The sequence below is a fragment of the Microcaecilia unicolor genome, chromosome 5, assembly GCF_901765095.1.
Source record: "Microcaecilia unicolor chromosome 5, aMicUni1.1, whole genome shotgun sequence".
NCBI lineage: Eukaryota > Metazoa > Chordata > Amphibia > Gymnophiona > Siphonopidae > Microcaecilia > Microcaecilia unicolor.
Window position 1 is genome coordinate 217,809,084 of NC_044035.1, and position 13,351 is coordinate 217,822,434.

The following is a 13,351-nucleotide window of genomic DNA, read 5'->3' on the forward strand; positions in this document are numbered from 1 at the left end:
CTCAAAAAGCATCAGCTCATGGAACCTATTTCTCCAGTGCCAGAAATCCGGGAGAGAACTACCCACCCACTGACTGAGAAGCAGTCGCTTACCAACCAAGCATGCTTTACGAACCAAATGCTTCCCAGACGTACCCTGCAAGGCAAAGATCTCATACTTGTCCAGCAGTATTCCTACCGGTGAACATACAATTTTTGAACCTAGATTCCAAGGTTTTTAAAATGCAGGGGGCCAGGTGGCAGAGAGGAGGCAGCTTACGGTAGGCAGGAGGGGACTGGGTCGGGGGGGGGGGGGGCTCAGATGGAAGAAGGGGGCTGGAGCTGGAACTAGGGCCTGAGAAGGGGGCAGAAGGGAGAATGGGTCCATGCCTGGGGCTGGGGCTGAAAAGGAAGGCAGATGAGAGAATGAGTTTGGGCTGAAAAGAGGGGCCATAATGCAAGGCAGGTGGATGAAGGGGACTGGAACTGGGGCTGAAACTGGGGACTGGTGGAATAGTGGGGCTCGAACTGGGGGGCTGAAAAGGGGGGCATGTGGAAAAATGGGGCTGGAACTGGGAGCTGAAAAGAGGGGGCAGAGAGAGAGAGGGGGGACAGATCATGGATGGAAGGGAGAGAGGAGGGGAAGACCCTGGATGCTAGATGGATAGGAAAAGGAGGGCAAATGGTGGATGGAAGGGGCAGAGAGAAAGGGCAGACAGTGGATGGAACGGAGAGAAAGGGCAGACAGTGGTTGGAAGGGGGGAGATAGAGAGAGGGTAGACAGGGGCAGATGGTGGATGGAAAGGGCAGAGATAGGGAGGAAGTGACGTCACCGTCAAAGATGGCTGCTTGATGTTTGAGCTCCGTCGGGGCAGTAGTGAAAACAGCGATTTTCCCCCAGCGAAACCGCGATCGCGAATTTAGGCGGTCAGAGTCCGGAGATCGATAGCGACCCAAAAGCGCCTGGAGAAATTTAAATATAGCGCTGATCAGCGGGACGGAGCAGCAGCATCGAGTCGCACCCCGCGCAAGGCGCGAGACAAAATGGCAGATGCGGACTCGGGCTCTGATACGGAGGGGCTGATGGAGCAGCAAGAGAGCGATACTGAACTCACGAAGCAGGAGGTAACGCGCTGGTTTAAAGCGCTTAAAGCTGAAATGGCAGCAGTGAGGAAAACAATCAAGGATGCAGTGGTGGACATCCAGAAAGAGGTGAGGGAAATTGGCAGCAGGGTGGAACAAGCTGAGGATGCACTGGAGCACGTGGAGGGAGACATCTTGGAGTTGAAAAATGAGCTTGGCTCTCTGCGTGCAGAGAAAGATAAAATGCAGCTGGATCTTGAGGACTTAGAAAATAGATCCAGAAGAAATAATTTAAGATTCAAGGGGGTCCCAGAAACGGATCAAAATATGGACTGCACTAAGGTGGTAAAAGCAATTTGTGCCTTTATCTTGGCATCTGAAGGAGACGAGCACATGATTGGAGACGGGACTGAGATACAATTTGATAGGGTACACAGAAGCCTGGGACCCCGAAGAGATAAGCAGCCCAGAGATATAGTGGCATGCTTTAAGGATTATAAGACTAAAGATCTGGTCTGGCGTAAGGCACGACTGATGGGTGAAATTCCCTGGGACAATCAAACAGTGCTAGTATTTCAAGACCTGGCCCTGGGCACGCTGCAACGAAGACGAGAGTTTCGGGACTTGACCAAGTTTCTTCAACAGGCTAATTACAGGTACAGATGGGTTTTCCTGTTTGGCTTGCAGCTTACGGTAGAGGGCCAAACGAGGCGGGTGACCTTGCTGGTCGAAGCGTGGAAAGTGCTGAAGGAGCTAGGCTGTAAAAATTTGCCTCCTGAAGGAGATACAGGAAAACCAGGAAAAGCAGCAACTGAGAAGAGAGGATCGTCGTGGCAAAAGGCGGGTTCTCGCAAAGGGCCGGGCTCCCACAGGCCAGAAATGGACAGAGTACCCTGATGGAAAGTATGAGAGACTTCTGGTTTCAGTTCACCACAGTTATAGGTTGTTGAGTAGCCCTGGAGGGTTGCCAGACAGGGTTTGCAATAGTTTTCTTCTGTTTTGAGTTCAGAGAATGGATGTCTATTACACTGTTATAATGTAATGAGTTTGGGAAAGGTGGAGCGGAGGGGGAGAGAATAAAAATTTGGGGGGAGGGGGGGAAAACAGAGGGGGAGAAGGGGGAGCCAGCTCTGGCGAGGGGTTATTTCCTTACAGTATTAGGCTGGCGGCAAATGGTACCGCTCAGCAACAGGGGGGCGGGAGGGGGGTACAGGGAGGGAAAGGGTTGAGGGTGGGAACTTGGAATGTGAATGGGTTAAATTCGCAGAGGAAGAGAAATATGGTATATCGGGAGTTACAGAGGAGTAGATGGGATATAGTTTTGCTGCAGGAGACACACATTAGACGTCGAGAGGCACATTTATTACATCAGAGGGCTTACAGTGAATGTATTGCACACTTTGATAAAAGAGGGGGAAAGTGGGCGGTTTAGTCATTTATATTCGGAAAGGGATTCCATTTGTAACTGATGACATTTATAGAGATGAATTGGGGCGCTGTTTAGCGGTCAGAGGGCTCCTGTATGGGAAATCTGTGACAATTGTGAATATCTATGCACCTAATTCAGGTCAGGGAGAGTTTTTTGAGCATATAAGGGAGGAGCTTCTTCAATTTCAAAGAGGTGGGATGATTATGGGGGGAGATTTTAATTTATGCAATACATCTATGGATCATTCTAAGGGACACATTACAGTACACAAGCCTTATACTCGGAGTTTGAGGGCACTGGCCTCAAGATTAGATCTCCTAGAGGTTTGGAGACTTAAACATCCGACCCAGAAGGCATATACATTTTTTTCTCACTCTCAGAACTCATATACACGTATTGGTATGATTTGGTGTAGCCGGGTCTTATGGGAACATGTTGTGGATGCAGATGTGGGGTCTATCTCAGTCTCTGACCATGCCCCAGTAGAACTTGACTTGAAGGGGTTGGGAGAAGAGGATAAACAGAGATTTTGGAGGCTTAATGAGGGAATTTTGGGCGATAAACAGGTATGTGAGGACTTACGCAAGGTAATTCAAGATTACTGTAGTATGAATGACATGGGGGTGGTATCGGAGGGCATACTCTGGGATGCTTTAAAGGCGGTGGTACGGGGTCACCTAATTAAATGGGGCGCCAGGAAAAAACGGGAACGGGAGGCGAAAGAACTGGAAGCCAGGGAGAGGCTAGCCTACTGGGAGCGTAAGCATCAGGAAGGGGGGTTAGGAGAGGAGTTGCGGGAGGTACGTAAATGGAGGGCGGCCTTGGATCAAATACAGGTTGAACGGGTGGAGTTCCTGAGGAAACGTCTCCAGCATAAGTTTTTTGAATTTGGTAATAAGTCAGGGAGGATGCTGGCTAACTGTTTGAGACACCGTCAACGGGACTCGCTGATTGCCAAAATTAAAGGGCAGGGGGATCAGATCCTTTATAAGGATAGAGATATTAGGGATCAATTTTTGAGATTTTATAGTACACTATATACTAGCACTATTGGGGTGGAGGGAGGTGAAATTAGAAAAGAATTGTGCTCTCTTAGGTTACCCAAGTTATCTCGTGAGGATTGTGAAAAGCTAGAGGCCCCCTTTCATTTGGAGGAAATTAGGAGAAGGGGTCTGAAGCTGGAACTGGGGTCCGACAAGGGGGCAGGAGGGAGAATGGGTCTGGGGCTGAAAAGGGGGGTTGCAAAGCATGTGGTGGATGAAGGGGGCTGGAACTGGGGGACTGAAAAGGAGGGTATTTGGGATAAGGGGGCTAGTGCTAGAACTGTGGGCTGAAACTGTGGGCTTTAAAGGGGACAGGGAGAACTGGCTGGGGCTGAAGCTCAGGACTGGTGAGAGAAAAGGGCTGAGTTTGAAACTAGGGGCTGAAAAGGGGACAGGGAGAAGTGGCTGGGGGCTGAAGCTCAGAACTGATGGGAGAAAAGGGCTGGGGACTAGTGGAATAGTGGGGCTGAAAAGGGGGGCCGGTGGGAGATGTGGGCTGGGGCTGGAACTAGAGGCAGGTGGAACTGGGGGCTGAAAAGGGGGGGCAGAGAGAGAGGGACAACAGACCCTGGAAGGAAGTGGGGAGCATGAGGGAGGGCAGACCCTGGATGGATGGGAGAGGGAGGGCAGACGGATTGAAGGGGCAGAGAGAAAGGTCAGATGGTGGATGGAAGGGGGAGAGAGAAAGAGGGCAGACTGGGGCAAATGGTGGATGGAAGGGAGAGAGAGGGCAGACAGTGGATGGAAGGGACATTAGAGAGGGCAGACACTGGATGGCAGAGAGAGAGCAAAGACAGATCCTGGATGGAAGGAAGACAGTGAAAAGAAGATGAGGAAAGCAGAAACCAGAGACAACAAACTGTAAATATATATTTTTATTATTTTGCTTTAGGATATAGTATTGTAGCTGTGTTGTTTATAAATAGAACATGTAAATAAGGTAATCTTTTTATTGGACTAATTTTAATACATTTAGCTTCCAGAGAACAAAACCCCCTTCCTCAGGTCAGGATAAGATACTGTAACAGCACTATACTGTACTGACCTGAGGAAGGAGATTTTGGCCTCTGGAAGCTAAATGTATTAGTCCAGTAAAATAGTATTATTTTATTTTCTGTATTTGTTTTATTTCTAATTGTTAATTTGTAAAGTGGTGATTGGTGTTTGTTAGTTTTTCAAATTTACATCTGCTGTCTTTATATTTAGCACAGTACTAGGGGACATTTTCTGTTTCTGTGGTGTTGCATTGTATGCAGAGTCTGGCATCGGGGGTTGTTTAATTTTTGTTTAAATAGAAAGTTTATGATTACTTATTCTATAGTGGATTAGGGTGTATCTGTGTTTGTGAAAAAGACATGGCTTTCGGTTGGCATTGACTGTGCAGGATCGATGATCTGTACTAATCTGTCTGTTTTCGTTTTACAATAGGTGAATTGATGTTCTAGTGCTCACTGTAGTGTTTAAGATGCTTTCCTTTTCCTTGTGTGACTCGTAGAAATGACTGCTTATGGTATGGTAGAATTGCTCTATAGGTCCTGAGTGTTTTGTATTCTCGGTATGCCTAGTACTGGATTTTGGGGGGGGGGGGGGGGGTGTTAAAAAATGACCGGCCCCAGGTGTCAACTACTCTAGGTAAGCCACTGGGGGGGATAAGACATTTTTTAGACGTTAGTAATAGGAGAAAGTGCAAAAGTGGCACTGAGACTCAAGGGTGAAAGGGAGGAATATATAGAAGCTGATAAGGATAAGGAGGAATTACTTAAATATTTCTGTCCTGTGTTCACAGATGAAGGACCTGAATGATTTTCAGAGGACGGTGTTGGTGAGGAGTTAGATAAAGGTGGACAAAGCGACAGGGTCAGATGGCATACATCTGATGGTACTGAAGGAACTCAGGGAATTTCTAGTGGCTTCACTGTCTGACCTTTTCAATGTTTCTCTAGAGTCAGGAGTGGTATTAGAGAACAGGAGAAGGTTGGATGTGATATGGTCCCTCTCCACAAAGCAGAAATAAGGAGGATTTTAAGAACTACAAGCAGGTCAATCTGACATCTGTGGTAAGCAAATTTATGGTAATGTTTCTAAAATATAGAATAGTAAGGTTTCTCAAACCCCATGGATTGCACGACCCTAGGTAGCATGGTTTCATTAAAGGCAGGTCTTGTCAGACAAATCCGATTAATTTCTTTGACTGAGTGACTCAAGAGTTGGACTGAGGGAGAGTGGTGGATGTGGTGTACTTTGGTTTAGCAAAGCCACTGAAACAGTCCTGCACAGACCTATAAGTAAACTAAGTGCCCTCAGTATGGACCCTACAGGGACTAACTCGGTTAGGAACTGTTTAAGTGGAAGGTGACAGAGGATAGTGGTAAATGGAGATCACTCTGATGAAAGGGATGTTACCAATGGCAAGGTTCGGTTCTTGGTCCAATTCTGTTTTAATTTTAAGTTTCAAATATAAAATAAAGCATAAAGTCTTGCACAGAAATGTAAATGTATAATTATAAAAAAAACTGTTAGGTCTAATAAGCTAATCAAGAAATAAACATATACTAGTGTGTTAATACAGTCCACAATATTACAGAAGTTCCAAGAATAAAAGGAGAATTTTAAAGGATATGCTGCAAAACAACTTTTAAATGTGACATGTTATTTTAAAGGCACCCTTCACACTGGAGAACTAGTTTCAATAGACAATCATTTGGAAGCCAAGAAGTTGCAAGGTGAAAAGGATTTAAAAAAATACAATTGTGTGAAGAGTAGGTAGTTATACATTTACTAGAAAATTTAAGACAGACCCTTCCAATTGGAGAATTCCCGAGTGTAGCAAAAGGAACTACTTCCTTCTTTTTGGAGTTTCTTTCAACATGTCAGGGAAAATAACAAATTTTACATTTCAAAAATAGTTGTCTAAAGAAAATTTTTAAATCCAGCCTCTATCTGTAAGCAAAGCAAAAACTATAAAGTGGCCAAACAATGTATCACATGTTTCAAGAAACACTGCTAAATCCATTATATCCATTTGTAAACCAGCTTCTTGTTGTCCATCTAGCTTAAGTAAAATAAGCCCTTAGCAAGGGAGGCAATTTATCTTCAGGAACCATTAAAACTTCCAAGAGATCTCTTTTAAACATTTCACGAAGACAAACTGCAGACAGGAAAATTCAAAATTAGCAGGCTTAAATGGCGGGACACATAATCTAAAGTTTCCACTTTGAGCGGCAACAATGGAAGATCTTTTGTAAAAACTAAATGAAAGACTTGAGAAGATTCTACTAACTGTTCAGTCATATCCAACTGACTGAAGCATATTCTAGAGTCATTTTTTGCTGCAATTCTCATACTAAGGAAACGAAAGTTAACGTGGCAACAACAATTTACTCATATCAGTCACTGCCTCCCAAATAGAGTCAAGTGTAATCTCAGATGCTTTCACAGAAAGTGAGTTTGGAAGAGTCAAAGCCAAATTCAAAGAGAAAATATCAAAAATACCTTCAGTCTCTGCAACCCTAATAGGCTTATTTTCCACTGTGGTGGATTCCAGCGCTTTCTCTTTCTCTATGTTTTTTGAGCCTTCTACTCTCGTTGATTCCTCTCAACAAGGCTTTGCCAGGGAAGACAAGATTGGTGAGTTCTGAGCCTGCAGTTGTGGAGGGAGTGCACAGAGATCCAGGTTCAAGGAGACTTCTAGCTCCACACTCTCCCTCTGTCAGGGAAGTCTGAAGCAGACCACAAACAGATCTTATTTGATGGGTGTCTAAGTAGGATACAAAAGAATCAATGGGTCCAGAAATGGTTGGACCTGGTGAAGAGAACTGCTTGGCATAATCCCTTTGGTTTCCCCTTAGCAGAAGACAAGGAAAAGATCAAAAGCATACCTTACAGGCTTAGAGTACAGCCACCACCTTGGAATTCCTTTTCGGTTGGATTGTGTTCAAAAGTTTTGTAAGCGATGCTGCCAAAGGGCTATCTGGTAAGGGTTGCCTCTTTGCAGATGATATAAAATTCTGCAATCAGATAGATACCCCTGATGGTGTGGAGAACATGAGGAAGGACCTAGCAAAGCTTAAAGAATGTTCCAGAATCAGATAGCTAAGACCTAATACTAAAAAATGCAAGGGCAGAGTGGTACAATTTAGGGGATGAAGTACTTTTGTGGACAAATGAGAAGTGGGACATGGATGTGATGATATTAAGGTGGCCAAACAAATAGAAAAGGCAATAGCAAAAGTCAGGATGGATACTTGGGGGCATAGGGAGAAGAATGTCCAGCAGAAAAAAGGTAGTGATAATGCCTCCAAGTCTTTGGTGAGACCTAATTTATTGTGTATAATTCTGGCGCTCACACCTTCAAAAAGATATAAACAGGATGGAGTCGGTTCAGAGGGCAGCTACTAAAATAGTCAGTGATCTTAGTCATAAAACAGACTTAAAGATCTCAATAGATTTACTTTGGAAGAAAGGCAGAAGAGAGATATGACAGCGATGTTTAAATACCTGAATGTACAGGAGTTGAGTTGCTTTCAATTGAAAAGAAGCTCTGGAATGAGGGGGCACAGGATGAAGTTGAAAGGGGACAGGCTTCAAACTAAACTAAGGAAACGCTCCCTCACAGAAAGGATGGTGAATTCATAGAATGGCCTCCTAGTTGATGTGGTAATGAAGACCGTACGTGAATTCAAGAAAGTTTGGGACAAGTACTGAGAGGAAAAGATAGATGGCATGGATGGGCACACTGGACTAGCCATATGGTCTTTATCTGCCTTTTCTGTTTAAACTAATGCTGGACTCTACTGCTTACATGAACTGACACATTGGGGGGGGGGGGGGGGGAGTGATAGATGACACACTGCTGTTCATATTGCTAGTACTTCTTGCAAGTCTGACTACTATTTTCCCTGTTGCATCCCCTCTGGCACATTTTCCCCTCCACCTCGATCATCAGCTTATCCCTCTAGTGAATCAGTGTGTTGCACTGGAGAGCAGCAGTTGTTGCACAGAATAAGCTAGCACGTAAGCATCCTCCTTGGTGAGGTGTTTCAACCTTTTATCCCACTTCAACATGCAAAGAGTTCACTAGCACTAAAATCCTGGATGTCAATCTGTCACTGCTGAAAACCCTCTAACTTTGCCTCCCGAGTACTCACCATTAGGATAATAAGGCTAGGGGCCAAGATCCTCACAAACAGTCATCAAGACATTCCACTGCTGTTCACTGCATAAGGTTCAGACTTATAATGTAAGCTCTCTGGGGACAAGAATGTAACTTAATTTAAGCTAATACTAACGAAGCATGAGCTAAATTGAAAATCCCTTCCCCTTGGACTTCCAGTTCAATCAGAACCAGCATTTGCTGGGCTACGGTGCCATGAGTCTTCATTCATGTCAACACAGGTATCTTTCCTCTGTTTTATAATCCCCTCCCAACTTACTTAGCCAGGCTATTGCCATGACATTTCTTGGCCAGGTTCCATGCACAACAGCCTCCTCTGGAAGGCTGAAGTCATGGGTCTTGAATCTGGATATGAGGTGCCAGCACTGCCATATGGAGGGATCTGGATTTGATTACCAGGTATCTATATCCCCCCTTACCAGACCAACTGAGGCTAGAGATGTGCAAAAGCAGGGCTTACAGTCTCTATCATGTATTAGTCATAATGTAGTGGTGACACTTATTGGCCAGGTTCAGGGTACATTATTGCATGTTTAGTGCATGGCCTTGGCCAAGAATCATCACAGCTATTAGAAGACGTAGAGGCTCTTTTCCTATAATGCTCTAAAATTTGCAGGTAACGCAGCTTAACATGAGATTTTCCTGTATGCTACCTGCAAATTTAGCATGCCCATTATTTTAGGGCATTTTAAAAAATTTGCAGGTTGTGAGCTAATATACACATTAGCCTGCGTGACCTGCAAAATGTTAACACCGGAGTACTTAGTGCCTCCCATTCAGAAAACGCTAAGTGCAGGTTAACTCTGGGTTAACCTGTTAGCGCGGCTAATCATAGCACGCTAGCTGGGTAATGCTAACATGCCTATTCCTGCCCATACCACACCCCTTTCTAAAAATAAATACTGCTAAATTTTGTGTGCAAGAACAGGAAAAACATACTGTACAACACATGTTTGTGCGGTAGCTTGTTCTCATGAGCTAACCGTGTGCAAAGGGCTTAGGGCTAGATTCTATATACGGCACCTAAAAAATCTGCATGGTAAACATTTTCGCCTAAGCATATTCTATAAGTGACACCTAGATTTAGGCATAGAATATGAATATGCTTTGTTGATATCCCAGCGCTTAAAACTACTATGTGTCAACATCAACAAAAACATGGTGTAAATCCCTGCATGTACGTATGGTGGCACTGGGCCATATTCTATAACAACGCATGTAAATTTTGGAATGCCCACAAAATGGCCATTTCCCTACCCACAGCCACACCCCTTTTGAACTGCACGCCTTAGAATTTAGATGCAGTTCATTATAGAGTCCGTTTAGTGAGTTATGCGCGTAAATTCAAATTATTGCCAATTAGTGCTCATTATTGCTTGTTAAGTGCTATTAAATATGCTGACTGGCTTGTTAAGCCAATTAAGTTACGCGTGTTATTATAGAATACGCCTGGATTTCGGCACAGATCTGTAGGCGCAATATATAGAATCCAGCAGTTAGTGCCCTTTAGTAAAAAGAGCCCCTAAGGGACTTGTCTGATAAAGTCAAACACAGTCTCAATGAACATAAATAGATGATCAGAAGGGTTAATCATGGAGGCTTCCAAGTCAAAGGAACTGAAAATAATAAAAAAAAATAATAAGGAAAATAAAGAAGATAATTGATTAGTAGTGAGCACTCAAGGAGCATCACAATGCTGCTGAACAATGGTGAGAAAGCATACCATTTTCAGGCCATAAGCTCCAAAGCTGGATGCTGCCCCAGTAGGAGAAGGACTTGCCACAGAAGGGTGGATTTTTTAACTACTGCGAAATCGGGAAAAGACTTGAGGGGAACTATGGCTGTTATAGAGAAAACTGATAACTCCAAAAGGAAATAAAAAGAGAGGCGGAGAAGAAAAGAAAAGAAAAAAAAAAGTGGTATAATATATACATAGGGACTCTTTTACTAAGCTGCATTAAATAGCTAGTGTGGGTTTTACCTTGTGGCAGATGTTGGTGTGGACCTGTGCCAATGCCTACCGTGCATTAAAACCAGCAGTGTGGTGACAAAACCTATACTAGCTGCTTAACATGGATAGAGGCTAGAGCTGGGCATGACATAGGCAAGTCGGAGGAAAGGCCAACTGTGACTGAGAGCTAGCACACAGTACTGACCTGTGCACTAATCACAACTACCAATAGCATCGCAACATTTACCTCAAGAGAAGGCTCTAAGTTTAGCCATACTACCTGAAGTCTGTTATTGCAACTACTACTACTACTACTACTACTATTAAACAGACTTAACTACAGATACACTATGGCAGATCCTCACCACCTTTCCTTCATACATCCTAATCCCATCCAGACACCCCCCCCCCCACTCTCTTAATGTCTTGGCAGCCAAACTGAACCTTTGAACTGGACGAGGCAGGAGTGGAGGGGGACTGATCCCTTCCCAGTCTTCTAACTCCATCAGAAATCACCAAGTGTAAGTTCCAGGAGTGGTGGTGGAGAGTTTCATTTGACACAAGTGGGAGGGCTTAGGTTCACAGAGGGACTTAGACTCTTGGGAAGATTGTGGTTCAGATCAGCAGTGTTGCGGATTGAGCCATGATATTGGGAGGGTGGAGAATTAGGATGTCTTGGACAGATTGGGCCAGGAGGGGGATGTGTGTGAGGGGAGCACTACCATGCCTGGCCCTGCACTGAGTTATCTGCTCCAACAGACAGCATGGGCATCTACGCTATCTGGCACTGAAGGTAATAAGGTGCCATGTAGTAAGTGTCTGCCATGTGTAGTAAATGCAGGGCACAAGCTTGACACACCCCTACATTTACCACACAGGCTTTGCACTTACTGTGTGTTAGTTCTTGCAACTAATGTATAGTTAAGTGCAAAACCTTACCACACTTCAGTAAGAGTCTTGTAATATATCATTTGTTAACATATACTAACACAAGTTACTATGCATTATTTGTCATTTTTAGTAGATTAAAACACACACACACACACACAAAAGAATTCTCAACATTATCATCTTCGTGCTTTGGCAAGCAATGCCTGCTTCAATGAAACTCATTGGACAAAAAAACCCCCAAAACATTCTCTTCTTGAGGACAGAGATATCGTATATTTTTGAAAGCTGAAGATTCTAGAAGAGTGCAAAATACAAGAGTGATTTCAGTATATGTTCATATATTGCCTGAATCAAGTGACTCATTAAGTTCAAGTCATTCCAATGCATAAATCACATTCATGAGTCTTTAAAAAGAAGACTGTGGTTACATAAAACCATTTCATAACTTCTGGCAGAGAATGTTAATATCACACTGAAATGGTTTTGGTAACCACAATTAAGCCATCTTTTTAAACAGTGTTTTTGTAAACCAGTTCACATATTTTTACTATTGAATATATTTGTTCATAATTGTTCACATTTTAAATGTTTGGATATTTCATCATTTGTCATATCAAATGTTTTTCTGATTCTTTACTGGTTTGTCTAATTATATACCTTTATATATGTAACTAATTGTAGAGGCCATTTACTAACATTAAAGTGCACTAATGCAGTTATCGTGCACTAATGCAGTTATCGTGCATTATTTGGAGCAAGACATATTCTATGCAATGGACCCTGTGGTAAATAATGCATGTTAACTGTTAGTAAATTACCCTCATAACTTATCCATAGTAGCATGGTAAATGACAACATAAGGACCAGTATGGTCCATCCAGTCTGACAGTATTAAGGGTTATAACTACTGCTCTGTGCAGGTTACGCCCCACAAACCTGCACAGTGTAAAGTGACTACAAAGCTCATAACGCTAACTCCCTGGGTTAATGCCATAAAATATCATGTTGGTGACTGTCACAGAACACTGCTTACACAGAACATATATAGGGCAAAGCTTCCCAAACTGTGGGTCAGGACCCCAAATGGTGTCACAAAATCCACATTTGGGGTCACAACCTAGGTGAGCTCTCCATAGGTGCATCATTATTCTGCACCTTTGGGGGTCACACAATTTCATCTGGCTTTAATCATGGGGTTACAGCCACAAAAAGATTGGGAAGCACTGATCTAGGGTTTTACAGTAACTAAGTCCAAGGAACTTTGATGTTAATCTGCAAATTAAACAGAGGGCATTCAAGAGTGGTCTCGGTCACATACCATGCCTCTCACCAGAAGGGGATAAAGCATCTCGCACAAGATAGACTAAAATGACATTGTTTTTCAGAAAAGAAAAATCAAAATTCATCCTGCCTTTGGTGACTGTATGACATAATCTGTAAGTGATAAACCAATACACAGCAACTGGGATCTCACCCTCAGCTGGGGGATTATTTTTTTCTTTTTATGGCATTTAGTTTAGATGGTTGTAAAAGGCACGCTCATGTTTGTAAGACAAGGTTTTCTGTGGTGGTGTAATAAGCAAAAATGAGGAGTTTTTTTTCGGAACAGAGTTGTAGTAATAATAACCAATACTACAAAAATAATACCCAGAGGTACCAATTATAGATATCTGTAGGCTCAACCATACACAAACAACACAGAATTTCCTTGGTGGGACTTCATTAATGAGATGTGAGGTGCTGCGAGATTTCCTTAGCAGACACAAGAGTGGGATTATTTTAGGGTACTGCAAAGGGTATAGT